The 15414-nt window shown below is 44.1% G+C and overlaps 1 long non-coding RNA gene and 1 pseudogene across 1 annotated transcript; both read right to left on the reverse strand.

Annotated features, from left to right (window-relative positions):
* Positions 1 to 2397: 2397 nt before the first annotated feature.
* On the reverse strand, positions 2398 to 11558 carry LOC146205730 (uncharacterized). Its single transcript, XR_014703217.1, has 3 exons — positions 11253 to 11558; positions 5288 to 5384; positions 2398 to 4003 (listed from the first exon to the last, which is right to left on the reverse strand). It is a non-coding gene; the product is annotated as an uncharacterized LOC146205730 (long non-coding RNA).
* LOC146205731 (uncharacterized) lies at positions 5555 to 11126 on the reverse strand (annotated as a pseudogene).
* Positions 11559 to 15414: the final 3856 nt, after the last annotated feature.

Genomic DNA, 15414 nt, shown 5'->3' on the forward strand with positions numbered 1-15414 from the left:
GACATTGCTTTATTTGCATACTTTGTTAATTTTTTGTTTAACGTACTTACGTATAATGAATAAACTACGCATTTTGACGACATTGGTCTGATCACTGCACGATGAAAATTATCCCATTGATCTCGGCGTATTCAAGGTCGCCTGCGCGGTGATGCTTGTGACGTCGTGCTATTTGTGAGTGGTCCTATTTCGCTGATGGGCTTGGAATTGCATGCTGGTTCTTTGCAGCAGAATCGGAGGCGCTGGGGACGACGGCTAGCTTCCACAAGTATCCATCTCATGCTCTCAGGAGCCGACCTGAATTTACTTTTGGTACCTGTCTCCTCGTAGCATTATAAAGGTACGATTCATGTCGACATACTTGTAACTTGTAGGTTATATTCCCTGTCGGCTGCCGCGTGGGAGACGACGGGAAAAATAAAGCCGTTTTCCGCTTCCGGTCCGCCGTAGCCTTGATCATCGTCGTCGTCTGTTGAGGTTGTTTCGTTTGGGTAGTTTGGAAGATCCAAGGTGCTGTGAACGCTGTAATTTGCTTCAATAATGGTCAATTGCGCTGTCTACGGATGCAGCAATAGGGCCTGGTGTAAAAACTCCCGAGAACAGCACAGCTGTTAACTTTTTGGGGTAAACGCGCCTGCTGTGGCGGGTCTTGCACTGTTGCCTCTGCTGTGTCGTTTTGCCAAAGCATTGCCGTGATGACTGTCCCGCTCGATGTGATATAAACGCGGTTGTATATGTGCAAGCAATCGTGCTTACTCAATGCCAACTTCATAAATATGCTACTTTCAACCCTTGGAGGACAACCTTTCGGAATGCTGCACCTGGGTTAAGCAGCGTAACTGCAACGAATGCCGTCAAGCTGTTGCACGTTACTAATTAGCTTTTGTTATCTTTTCTCGGTGACTGTGGGTACCATACATACCGCTGCGCGCAGTAAAAGCGTCGGGCTAATATGATCGGGACGCCCGTTCGTGACTGCTTTGCGGCCATACAAGTCAGTCCCTCAAAGCTTGCTTTCCTGCGGCGTTTTGCGGTCTAGTGTGGACGGACTACGTCGCAAATCTGAACAAGGCTGAACCTTTACCGTTGAGATTATTCAAAGTAGAACATGCTGTGCATCATTGTAGTATTAGTCTACCACCACCCCGGACTTCGCTGCCAGCCTGAAGCCTTCCCCTTTGATATGCACTGCTATGGAAACCTAATAAAGTCTGCAACTGAAACAGTTATACCATGCCTTGCTACTATGAATAAAAATAATGTGCAACTTACCGTGCCTACTATGACTAACTGCAATCGACATATATCTGGCATGTTAGGTCCATGACCTTGGAGATCGGTTGTCTCCCTTGAGACGCTTCCATTAGCAACAAGTTTAACAACTAGACAAGCCATGGTCTAAAATGCATATAGAGACGAGAAGAGTGCTACTGCACAATATTTCGTAGTTATAGCAGAGCTAAACTATCTGACATTTAAAAATATTCAAACTCTGCAGTGCTTTACTCGAATTTCATACAAAATAAAAAGAAATGACAGAACTAAATAATATTCTATATGTATATAGCATGATTTTAGTGTGCACTATTTCAATTCAGTCATACTCTTCAATATTTTTAACATATGCAGACTACTTGTGCTTAGTACATTAACTGGAATATGCCATTGACACTTTCTGGAAAATTTTTTAACTAGCTACAAGTGAGTGCAGTAATGGTTTTTCCAAAGGGGAAATATTGTTAGCACTTAACCCTGGGTGGACTTTTAACATGTAAATTGTGATGCTTTTAATATTTCTTTCCCAAAGCTTATCAATGTTTACTTTGACCCACATGTTGGAATGTTTTTCCCACAGACACCTAGCATCCTTGCAGTGACAACCATGTATTTCACTTCCCAAAACAGATGGCCTCAGGCTTTTATATACAAACTAACTGTGCCATTTATGCCACCTGAATGTCCTGCATGAATGTGTTTTGCAATGTAGACTATCTTGGTGTGAACAACAGGCATCATGCACAGCTCTTTTAGAAATCTTGAAGTGCCCAATATCAAACTGCTTCCTGCAAGAGTATCACCACCACCAACTTAAAGTTAATTTTGTTAACTGCATTTGGAGCACACATTTCATGACCAATGCATAAGTGTGCTAATACTTGCAGGTGGTACCGCTGAACAAAAACACCTGAACTTTTTGATGCTATATTAAAAGAACTTAACTTGAGTCTAGTGATCTGCCAAGTACCAATTCCAAATGGTAGCCACCAGTAGCTGGTCAAATCTACTGCCATAATGCCTTAAGGTAGTGAACCAGGCAGCTTATCTAGGAAAAAAACACACCAAGCGAGCAATACAAAAAGGGTAGTGTTGCATCAAACCATGAACACTTTGGGTGTGAGGTTAAAACCAATTTATTCCAAACAGACACGTATGCCAGCTAACAGGGTTAAGCACAGGGAAAGAATGCTATTACAGATACATCACTCACTTCTCACAAAAACTTGCTTTTTCCAACTCACTGCAACAGTCAATCGTCCAAGCTACCTTCAACGAGCTTGCAAGTAGCAGTCACACAAGGCTTTAATCGAATTATTTGCAGTTAAAAAACAATATGTACATTTCAAAAGCACAAGGCATAAATAGCAAAACAAAAAAAATTCTGCACTTCAAATGTCAGCACACAGGGAAGTTCAGGTGCCATAATAAGCCTGAAGCCTGCACACCGAACACTGAAGCAGATTTTCCACCAATTCCATGTCGCACAAAAAAAACTAGTATAGTGGGGAATGTTTATGACTTGTACTGCATCACAAAAAATTAGTGACTCAGATCAAACAACAAAGCAGTAAAACAAAAGAAGAGAGATGCTCTCACATAACTCCAAGGCAGCACACATAAAGAGCACAAGCTGAATTTTTTCTGAAAAGAGAACACTCCCTGAAAAGAAAGGCGTAAGTGCATATAGAAAAATATTCTGCACATGCCTCTTTGCAACACACAGACTACTAAGGAACAAGAACCAGAGCTAATGTTTTGAACAGTTACTGGGCACATTAGCATAGCATAAAAATGCACCCCCCCCCCTCAACTTGCATTTATAAATATAAAACACTTCAGTAAACTATTTACACAAACACTATAGCACAGTGCAGCACTATTTTGTGCAGAAATGTGACACAAATATACAAAGTTGGAGTACAACCTAGTCGGGTATTCAGAAATAACCACACATATTATGAACAGTACAGTTATTATGACTAGTGTGCCGAAGAAGATGGACCCCTTTGCTGGACACTGACGAAGAAGAAGCAGCTGTGGAATTGCCATCGCACAGATTGTGTTGTTCTAGATCGACCCGCTTCCTCGCCGACCTCGACGTCCCTCTTCTATATTTTGGTGGAGGTGCAGCCTGATATCCTTCCCTCACGCTGGAGCTGGAGTACAACCTAGTTGGGTATTCAGAAACAAGCACACATATTATGAACAGCAGAGTTATTATGACTAGTGTGCAGAAGAAGATGGACCCCTTCGCTGGACACTGACGAAGAAGAAGCAGTTGTGGAATTGCCATCGCGCAGATTGTGTTGTTCTTGATCGACCCGCTTCCTCGCCGACCTTGACGTCCCTCTTCTATATTTTGGTGGAGGTGCAGCCTGATATCCTTCCCTCACACTGGAGCTTCGCACTCGCACGCTCCCGGTAACTCGTATGGCTGAAGACGAACACCCACCGGCCGCCCCGATGACCCCGCTGCCTGTCTGCTCTGGCTCCTTATGCCAGCGAGACCCTGCGATCTTCAGCGGGACCGACGACATAGACTGTGATCCTTCTTCCCTTCTTTGGCCATGCACCATTGCACTGGAAAACTGCAATTTAAAGTATTGCCAGCATTTGCCTGAACAATTTAGCATGTCTGGAAAATGCTTGTGCCCTGGTAGCCACCGGCTGGTCACGATGAGGGCCTCTTCCAACTCATGATGTTGTCACAAGTGAAGCTGCACCCCTGCGCAAGAAAAAAGGCCAAGCTAAGCATTTTCGTGGGCACAACTCCAATTACAAAATTGTTACGCTCCTCTATGAACAGAGAAATGGACAGCTCTGTACAGAACATTCATGTCCAATCACTTGGCTCAAACCAAAATACTGAGAAAACCGCCCTTCTCTGGCACCATGCGCATATCCTAAAGGCCTGTGCAACAAACCGTTCTTAAAGTGACTAAAAAATGCAATATTACACAAAAAACATTGACCTTTCATGCCATCTAAAAGTCCTCAAATGTAAGCCAATAATTTACAAACAACAATTCCCGTTCTCCCAACTGACAGCGATGGCCGGTGCTGCTGTCTCACTCAAATCCTGCCATACGACAAGTGGACCTACTGGTGTCAGCCGTGGGGATGGCCACTGACTTGCCTAAAACCACAAGGATGTTTATAGATGAAGGCGCAGCCGGCTGGAAGGGATGGCACATCACTCTCTGTCTTCTCTCAATTGTGCAATGGCAGACTGTCAAAAAAATGTGAACCAAACGAAGAGGGCACAACCAGCCTGTGGTCTATGCCTCACTGCTGTGCACAATTTGAAAGGCAAAGTTGCTAACAGCCAATTCTTCCTGTGCTACATAAGCTCACAAACTTTTGTGGGATGATAATGGGCGGAGGGGTAAGATGGATGCAGATAGCACAGGACAGAGTTATTTGGAGGAATACGGAAGAGGCCTTCACCCTGCAGTGAGTATAGTCAGGCTGATGATGAAGGGCAAATGGATACCAATCAATATTTCGCTTTTCTTACCCTTGGTGTAAACCATTGCACAGTCCAATTAATGATGGTTATAGAATTATGCATGATTACAAATTAGAGGGCATACACTAAACTACTAGGCATGATGCAGCAGTGTCAATTGTGAGCGAGATTGAGTGAGAAAATAAACTGTGGTTTTTTGCTTGCACTACAGCTGGATTTACGCTATCTTCCAGCATAATGCATTAGAACCGCTACGCCCTCACATGAAGTGCAAATTTTAAGCGCAGGCTGTTGGCACTACTCAAAAATATGAATAAAGGATGAGTAAAAATAAAATAAACATACACTTGCACTAAAGTACCTTCCAAATTAACTAACTTTTCCTGTTTTGTCTGCCCTAGACTTCAAACCAGAGGTTAAAATTTAAGCTCCAGTAATGCGTGCAATAAAATGATCATATTTATTAAGGAATATCTGGTGTTGGAGGCTCTAAATTATGTATATAACTGGTAATCGTTAAAGTACTAAACTGTCTCTCACCGTTTCATCTGTCTTGATGGTGCATAACGCAGCCAGTTGGAAATGGAAAGTTGTATTTGTGATTCTGTGGCCTGAGCAACAGTACTCTCAAGAATTTCTGAAAAACAATAAAAAAAAAACAATGAATGATTCATCAAAGACAAGGCTACACTGGTTGGTTTGGGGAAGAGTGTTAGACTAAGAATCTAAGAGAAAGCCTCATGGCTTGTGCTGTACAATGGCCTCATCACACTGCATTTAAATGAGGCTTGTACCTAGTGCTGCAAATTAGTTCTTTTTAGTACATATGAATTGCATAAAATGGGCAACAGGCCACACAGACAGACCTTGTGAAAGGTCTTTGGCAGCAAAAACCAGGAGCTCTGAAGATGGCAATGGATGTGAATACAAGTCAGCCAAAGTTTTGACATAATGCCCGCAGATGCTGGCCCCCCAACACCGATTGCAACATGTTAGTTATTAATACAATGTGATCCTCCTTAAGCTGGACACAATTATCCAGTCTGCCAAGCTTCACCACAGTTCCTTTGAACTCTAGCAAAGAGTACTGTCTGCCACGAAATCCTGGTGGCATAAGCCCATTACAGTGCTCTCCTGAAAGCCTAGGGTATGAATTGAGGGAGCCTGTGAAAACATTACCAAGGAGGCGTTCCTCACTGAGGCGATTGATAACCTGCTGAAGAGCTCGAGCCTTTGTCCTTACTAGGGTTCTTCAGTTTATAGAGGACGTTTTCAAAAACAAAGGCTGAAAAATCATCAAGAGGGCCAAATGTTCTGGCGTCGTCAGCTAGGTGCAACAATGAGTGCATGTTATTGATAGATCCCCTTTCCATATAGGAAGCCAGCCTCAGTAACAAACTCCATAAGAAGGTTCTCTACCAAGGCCACATTTTGCATTGAGTAATTTGGGCATGCAAGGATAGCAATAGCAGCACCAGGCTCCATAATATGGTCGTAATACTTCCTTTCCAAATTTCCTTTGAGGACAAGTGGCCCGTAGTACAATAGAAAGTTCCTAAGCTCAACTGCTTTCCATTGCTCCAAATATTGCAGTGATAGTGGCCTACGCTTCATGTCACTTGGAACATATAAACCAAAACTACTAGCAAGCATTGTAGATACATGAAGCCTTGACTGTGATGACATTTTCAAAGCCGACGGCTTTTTAGATGCCCAATAACATGCGAGTGGATTCTTAATTACTCCCAAAAAAACTAGGTGCATATAGTCCAGAGGGAATTGTGTGACCATCCCAACACCTAAGCACTGTAGTGGAGACTCGCTATGGTGGTGATGTTCCTGGGCAAAGCTTCTGAAACCTTGATCTGCAAGGGCTGTCATGAGAATCAAAAATTATTTCCCTGTCAAGTGCAGAGCATGCACCCTTTTGAGTGCACCTTTCACATCTAAAACAGGCTGCGTGGCCCTTGACGCATTTTATGTTAGCCCTTGCTGGGGCGTCACACGCAAATGCATGGATTTTCAAAGCATAAACCTCCCCATTGTACATAAGGGCCTCGTCAAGCAACTTCCTCATTTCGGAGACAAAAACAAAGTATAAGCTCGCATCCCCTGGCTTGCTGTCACCCTCGTAAAAAGCAGCAAAAAATGGAGAGGAGTGCCAGCTTTCCTTCACAAGCACGAGAATCGGCGAGAATTGTCTTCTCGGGCTTCGGGAGATCGGTAGGCCGTCTACGTTCACAATGAGTGACAATGTCTGACAATCTGCAGGAACAAGCGCAACATGTTCTTCCAGAAAACGATAAATTTCAAAGTGGTGGTAATGACCACTGGTCATCACTGCTGGATCAGTATGCCTCTGCGTCTTCAGTAACGTTCTAGCATCCGTGGGTAACTCTGGATGGTATGGCTTCAGCACTTTAAGCAGGAATTAAGGTGTGAAACAGGCAATTGACTATTAATAGCGAATACACACAAGTCCTTCTGGATGGATAAGATGGATGGATGGATAAGGCTGAACCCTTTGAAACGGGCGGCGGCGCCACAGGCCGCCTAGCTGTGAATTGTAATATATAGTGTGGGCCTATTCTTGCCTTCCTTTCAGCCACCAATCAGCTAACCTTCTTTTGGTTATTTCTACCCTTTTAAAGTCTATTTTCCCTTCATTACCTTTAAACCCCAATGCTTTGGCTAAATCTGGCCCATTGCCTTGAACTATAGGGCGGAGCCCTTTACAGGGAAATTATTAAGTGTTCAGGCATTTCCTCATCCTCCACACACACCCTGCACAGCGTGTCTATCTCTTGGTACTTGACTCGGTACGTCTTAGTCCGCAATACTCCTGTCCTAGCCTCGAACAACAATGCTGCCCGTAGAATTATCGTAAATGTTTTCTTTGGCTATTTCCTGCTTGAAATTTCGGTACATTTCTAATACTGATTTAGTCTCCATCCCTGTTTTCCACAGAGCCCTCTCTGTTTCCTTAACCTTTTTCTTAATTGATAATTCCTGGCTGGTCCCCCTACTGCTGTCCAAATATTTGCATGCCACTTTTCTTGTCCGCCTTCTCCATCTTGTGTCAACATTCCTCATGTAGATGTAGCTGAAGACTTTCCTAGCCCACCGCTTTTCTGCCATCTTTCTCAATCGTTGCTCAAACGCTATCTTGCTGCCAGCTTCCCTGCTCTCAAAAGAAGACCATCCCAAGTCACCCTGCACACCCTGGTTTGGCGTATTCCCATGAGCTCGCAAAGCAAGCCTACCCACCCCGCGCTGCTTAATTTTCAACCGTGCTCGGACCTCTGATCTCATACACAGGACTGCATTGGCAAAAGTCAGACTAGGAACCATCACCCCTTTCCAAATCCCTCGCACCACTTCATACCTATTGTAATTCCACAGCGCCCTGTTTTTCATGACGGCTGCGTTTCTACTTCCCTTAGCTGCCACATATTTTTCATGCTCCGTTAGGAATTCAGCTCCAGTATTTATTCACACCCCAAGATACTTGTACTTATCCACTACTTCCAGCATGTCCTCCTGTATCCTATGTTCGCCGGCCTCATTATCATTAAAAATCATGACTGCCGAGTTTTCCTTGCTAATCTGCTGACCTAACTTATCTCCCTCTGTACCGCAGATATCCACCAACTCCTGCAAATCTACACTGTTGTCAGCCATCAGTACTATATCATCTGCATACATTAGTCCTGGTAATGACTGTGGGATAAATTCTCCTTGCTTGAATAAAGAAAGGTTGAAGCCGAGTCCACTCCCCTCTAGTTTAGCCTCTAATCCTTGCAGGTACAGCATGAACAACAAAGGTGACAGGGGACATCCTTGTCTAAGCCCCTTCTTTACCTCTACAGGCTTCAACACCTTTTTTTCCCATTTTATTGGCACCTGGTTATCCTTATAAATATCTTTTAAAAGATTGGTTACTCCGCTTTCCACACCTAACACATCCAGAATACTCCATAAGTCTTCTTGAAGTACACTGTCATAGGCTCCTTTGATATCCAGAAAAGCTAGCCATAGGGGTCTGTGTTCCTTTTCTACTACCTCGATACACTGTGTCAATGAGAACAGATTGTCCTCTAACCTCCTTTGTTTCCGGAAGCCATTCTGCAGCTCTCCCAGCACCCCCTTGCTCTCTACCCATGCCTGCAGTCTGTCCTTTATAATCTGCATCACCACCCTGTAGACCACTGATGTTACTGTTATGGGATGGTAGTTGCCTATGTCAGCTTTATCCCTCTTTCCCTTATATATCATGCTCATTCTACTTAGTCTCCATTCATCAGGAACTTTGCCATCCATTAAAATTTTGCTCACCACCTCTCTTAACGTTTCCTTAGACTTTGGGCCCAACATCTTTAATAACCTAATAGGAATACCATCTGGGCGTGCTGATGTGCTACTTGGTACTCTCTTCTCAGCCCTTTCCCACTCTCTTTGTCCAATTGGAACAATTGCACTAACCGGTCTATCGTCCTTTACTAAGGCACCTACGACATTTCTTTGTTCTTTAAACTTTTCTGACATCGTTAGTCGTATATGCTCTATTGCCTTTTCCCCTTCTAGCCGAATACCTTGATCTGTAACAATAGACCTCTGCTCTAGGCTAGTCTTATTACTAAGGGAATTCAGATGTTGCCAGAATTTCTTAGCTGCATTTTTATCCCTTTCGTTTACTTCTGACAGCCACTGGGACCCTTGTCTTCTAATTTTCTCATTGATTAAGTAGGATGCCTCCCTTCTACATTTTATGTATTTATCCCATTTTCTCTCAACGTCTGCTTCTGGGTCTCCCCTATGCTTAGAATATCTGTGTTCCCTGGAGGCTTCCTGATGTTTCTCTATGGCCTTCTTCACCTCCCCATCCCACCAGCTCTTTGGTTTTCGCCTTGTCCTTTTTTTCCTGACTCGCACCTTAGCCAACTCTAGCCCAAACAGTCCCATTAACTTTGTGTATGTCCACTCTGCTTTATTATCCTTAGAGATTACTGCTTCAATTTGGGTGCTTGCTGTTTCTATTTGCTGCTCCGAGTAAAAGATCCCATCTGGCTGGTCATCATGTTTCATTCCTGAATTAGTTTTTATTCCAAAACTCATCTTGATACGTTTATGATCACTGCCTAGACTCCTGGCACCATGTTCATCTATGTTCATGACCCTTAGCCTATAGTACATCCTGTGTGACATTATCGCATAATCTATTGTCAAATGCAGACTCCCTACCTCCCACGTTATGACCCCGTCACACTTCTCAGTACTGTTACAGACAACTAAGTCTTGTCTTTCACACATATCCAGCAGCATGGTACCTGTCGAGTCTGTGTATCCATCTATATCTTCTATATGAGCATTCATGTCCCCTACTATAATTATTTAGCATCCTTTTCCTAGCTCATTAATGTCACCTGCTATACATTCTACCACTTTTTTGTTTTCCTTTTTGGCAGTTGCTCCTGTCCACAGGTATACAAAGCCAAGGAGTGTTTGCTCCCCTGCCACTTTTCCTTTTAGCCATAAATGCTCCTTACATTCCTGTTTGACTCTTTGCCAATTTGTACTTTTATGGATGGATGCCCCAATTCCCCCTCCCTTTCTGCTGCCCTCTGTTCTGTTGCAGTATTCCCATGCATAATCAGGGTTACAGGGTGGTTGCTCCATGTCCCGAAGATGCGTCTCCGCAAATCCATAAACCATTAACTTCTCCTGCCTAAGCTGCTCTTCTATTTCCTCCCATTTTAGCCTATTCCTGCCTCCTTGCATGTTAATATACCCTGTCTGAATTAATCTGGCTCTTGCGCTTATGCCTGTTGCTTCTCCTATGGCTTCTATGTTTCCCTAGTCTATGTTCGTCCTCTTGGTCGCCTTTGTTTACACTGGTGGCTTCAGGACCCTGGGCCCTCCTAAAAAAAGATGTTGTCTGGCGGCCTATCCTGCCTCCTACCCTCCTACCGGTGGCCCGGCTGTAGTGGATGCCTTCTCGTGGATGCCTCTATACACTGAGTAGCGGCACCAGACTCAAACTGTTCATTGTCAAAAATCCGCGACAACTCTGACGCTGCACTGCCTATATGCCCTTCCTATGTTAGAGACACTGCTAGCGATGCCAAAATCCTACAGGTGAGAACTGTGGCTTTCATCTGTATCCTCCGCTGGCGCTGATAAAAAAGGATAAAATTACGCTGTGCAGTGAAAACGCGTCTTGATCCAGTGCTGCTACTGTTGCGCACAATCTTCTGTCACAACCATTATCAGGACTGTCATCTGCCAAACAGTTTTCTTGTTCGTCGTTAACAGCCTCTGTTATTCTCCGGTGTCGTTGCCGGATCGACACTTCGCTTAGCGAACACTTTACTCTCTTCATGATACAATGAATGTAGCACTTTACCAAAGTACCACGAACGACATAGGTAACACATGCATATATGCACTACTGGCTTTGTGGCAGCCAACACTCACAGCTCAACAACGCAAGTCACAAATCCCTCACCGCAGATGTCATCCTCTGGGCAGGCCTCCGCCATTTCAGCTTAATTCCTGTGAAGCCGCAATGCAACACAGCAGCACGAGCACGGCGACCGCAAGAAAACTATGCCAGAATAAGGGAAACCCACGCGAAAAATTTGCCGCGACTACCGCTGACACGCGTGTTGGCACGACCAGCCACACGACTAGCTCTTGTTGCAGTGAACTAGAATTTAGAATATTTACAGTGAACGAGAAAATTTTAGTGAACTAGATTCTTCTAGTTCACTGTACAGTATAGTGAACTAGAATACTTCGCGGCCGCGACATGGCCGCGATTTGGATTTGGATTTGGATTTGGATGGATGGATGGATGGATGGATGGATGGATGGATGGATGGATGGATGGATGGATGGATGGATGGATGGATGGATGGATGGATGGATGGATGGATGGATGGATGGATGGATGGATGGATAGATGGATGGATGATAGTGGCTCTGCCCTTTGTATCGGACGGCAGCTTGCGCCGCCTAGCCAAAAAATTAAAAGAAATATATTTATCTCTTCCCTATTTTTAGCTTCTAATTCGCCCGTATCTGCCCCCCCCCTCCCTTTTTTTCTTCTCTTTATTCTCTTGACTTTTTCCACCAATCCTCTAACCTCTCTTTCGTTATCAAAACGCGTTCCTCATCCATTCGTCCATATTCCCCAGCAAATCCCAGCGCTCTCTCCAGATCTGCCGCTTTTCCCGCGGGAAGGGCAGGACGAAGTTTTTGGCACCTTAGAACAACATGTTCCGTTGTTTCCGCCTCAGTTCCGCACGCCGCGCATAATATATCTACTTCCTGAAATTTTTTCCTGTACGTTTTTGTTCTGAGGGCCCCTGTCCTAGCCTCAAACAGCAATGAGCTCCCTCGTGAGTTGTCGAATAAACTTTCTTTCTTTATATCCTGTTTTCGAGTTCTATACATACCCAATGCTGATTTTCCGTGCATTCTTTCCTCCCACATTTTCCTTTCTGCCTCCTTTACCTGCTTTTCAATGCTGCTGTTTTGCTGCGGTGCATCTCCAAACTCTAGGTACTTAAATCTGAGCTTTCGGGTTCTGTTAGTCCATTTCGTATTCAGGCTTTTCATGAAGAGGTGCTTGTACATTTTTCGTGCCCACCTTGATTCCTCCATTTCGGTTAGTCTCTGATCATATTTTAGTTTGCTAATTGCCTCTCGTACCTCAAATGATGCCCAGCCCATATCTCCCTGGACTCCTTCATTAGGTGTGTTGCCATGTGCTCCCAATGCCAATCTACCTACCTTTCTCTGTCTGATTTCAAGGCCTGACTGTACTTCTGATTTCATGCAGACTGCATTTCCAAAAGTGAGTCCTGGTACCATAACACCCTTCCATACCCCTCTAACAACCTCATACCTGTTGTAATTCCAGAGGGCCCTGTGTTTCGTAATATCCGAACTCCTTTTCCCTTTGTCTATCGTAATTCTTTCATGCTTTTCTAGGTAATTTTTTCCTTCATTGATCCATATGCCCAGGTATTTATAGCTCTCCACATGTTCAACCTTGGTGCCTTGTATTTCCAGCACCTCCCCCCTTTCATCATTAAATACCATTATTCCTGATTTTTCGCTGCTAAATTGTAGCCCCAGCTTTTCGCTCTCTTCTCCACAGATCTTAAGCAGCTCCTGCAACCCATCCCTCTTATCTGCCAGCAGTACAATGTCATCCGCGTACATCAATCCTGGTAGAACTTGTGTTACTTTCTGTCCTCCCTGCATATAGCTTGCATCGAATCCCATATTACTTTCCTCCAGGCGTCTTTCCATTTGGCTCATGTATATCATGAAAAGCAGCGGTGACAGTGGGCACCCTTGCCTAAGCCCCCTTTTTATTTTTGCTGGTTTTGTTGTTTCCGTCTCCCATACTATCACTGCCTCATTATCTGCATACACTTCTTGTATGAACTGAACCAGGTTTTTATTCAGGCCATATTCCTTCAACTGGTCCCACAGTTTTTTCTTATCTACACTGTCATATGCTCCTTTAATATCTAAAAACGCTATCCATAATGGTCTCTGACTTGCTGCTGCTGTTTCTATACGCTGGGTAACCACAAATAAATTATCCTCTAGTCTTCTGTCCTTGCAGAAACCATTTTGTAGTTCTCCGAGGATATTCCCTCCTTCTGCCCATTCCTCCACCATTACTTTTACTAACTGCATTGCTACCCTGTATATAACTGATGTAACTGTGATTGGCCGATAGGACTTTATGTTATCTCTGCTTCCCTTGCCTTTGTATATTAGTCTCATCCTGCTTAATTTCCAATCTTTTGGTACTTGTCCGCCCTTTATTGTTTGTTCAATCAACTGTCGCAATTTTACTTTGCTTTTTTGTCCTAATCTGGTAATCAATCGCATGGGTATGCTATCTGGTCCTGTCGCTGTTCCCAAGGGGACCTTCCGTTCTATTCTTTCCCATTCTCTTGCTGTCATCTCCTTGTATTCTTGCTCCTCGTCCCTGTGGTCCTCATTATTCTCCATTTCTTCTGCGGCATTCACTTCCAGACTGGCAAAGGCTGTTTCTATTGTGTGCCTAACATATTACTGTGCTTCCTCTCCCTCCACTCTTTTTCCTTCCTGTGTGGTCAGTGAGTGTTGGACCCCTTCCGTCTTTTTTGCTTGTAGCCTTATGTGGTTCCAAAACCTCTTTGCAGCATTTTCATCTTTTTTACTTATGTCCATCATCCACTGGACCCCAGCTTTTCCAATTTTGATTTGGATTAAGTTTGACGCCTCCCTTTTTTTCTCAAGGTACTCCTCCCATTTGGATTCTACTTCCCTTGGTGTGGCTCCCCTCTTCTTTGCTAATCTGTGCTCTCTGGATGCCTCTTGATGCCTCGTTATGGCTGCTTTAACTTCAGCATCCCACCAGATTTTTGGTTTATATTTTCTCTTTCCTCTTCTAATCTTGCCCTTTTTTAGCTCTCTTTTAAATACTTCTACTAGGTCATCGTATGTCCATTCTCTATTTGGTTGTTGGTTTACTATGTCCTCAATGCTTTTTGACCCTTTTTCCAACTGCATATCATTGAGTTTCTGGTTGCTTTCACATACCTGCATTTTTGTTGCGGCCGCTGTCCCGCCAAATTGGAGTTTAATTCTTTTGTGATCGCTTCCTAAGCTCTTCGTCCCTTCTTCATTAATTTCCATACCTACTAACCTGTCATACAGCTTGTGGGACATCAAACAGCAGTCGATAGTGGAATGAGAGTTATTTCTTTCCCATGTTATTTTTCCCTCACACTTTATCTCTGAATTAACAATTGTGAGATCCTGGGTTTCACAAAATGTTCCTAACATTTTGCCTGTCGTATCGGTATTTCAAAAAATTCCATATGGGCATTCATATCCCCTAAGATTATCACTTCCTTGTTCTGGCCAAATTCCTCTATGTCTTTAGCTAAACATCTGAAATGTTCTGAATTTTCCTCATTCGAGTCATTTCCTGTTTTTAGGTAAACAAACCCTAGTACTGTATCTAGGTTTCCCACTCTACCCTGGAGCCATACATGTATGTTCTGTGCAGCTTTCTGTTATCCTTTTCCAATCTTGGCCTTTGATTAGCGCCCCCAGGCCACCTCCTTTTCGGTCCTTCCCTTTTCTATTGCACCCCAGCCATGAGTATCCTTCAATGTGTGGAGGTTCTTCACTGTCTCTAAGGTGGGTTTCTGCTGCACCATATACTACAAAATTTCCAGTTTGCAGCTGCTCCTGGATTTCATCCCATTTAATTCTACTTCTACCCCCTTGCATATTAATGAAGGCCAAATTTACGGGTTGTTTCTTTTTCCTTCTCCGTGCCTTCGTCCTGCCCTTCCTCCCTCCATTTTTGTCTCCTACTTCTCGGCATGCAGGGGCAATCTGCTCGCCTGTAAAAAAAGCTAGCGCCCTTCGCCCCATCCGTAGCCCAAGCTGCCGTCCCGCTGGTGCGGTGTAATGGATGCCATCAGGAGTGAAGGGGAGGTACCTCCTATCCCCATGTATCACCCTGTTCACATCCATGACATCGCACCTGAGGGCCTTCCCTACCTCCCAGATCATGTCATTAGCCCTCAGTACTTGGTGTGCTACGTACGGGCCCTGTCCCTTGACTGCCGGCACTGTGCACAGCA

Source organism: Amblyomma maculatum, chromosome 1 (assembly GCF_055883805.1).
Source record: "Amblyomma maculatum isolate TAMU_Amacu chromosome 1, ASM5588380v1, whole genome shotgun sequence".
In the NCBI taxonomy this organism is placed as follows: Eukaryota; Metazoa; Arthropoda; class Arachnida; order Ixodida; family Ixodidae; genus Amblyomma; species Amblyomma maculatum.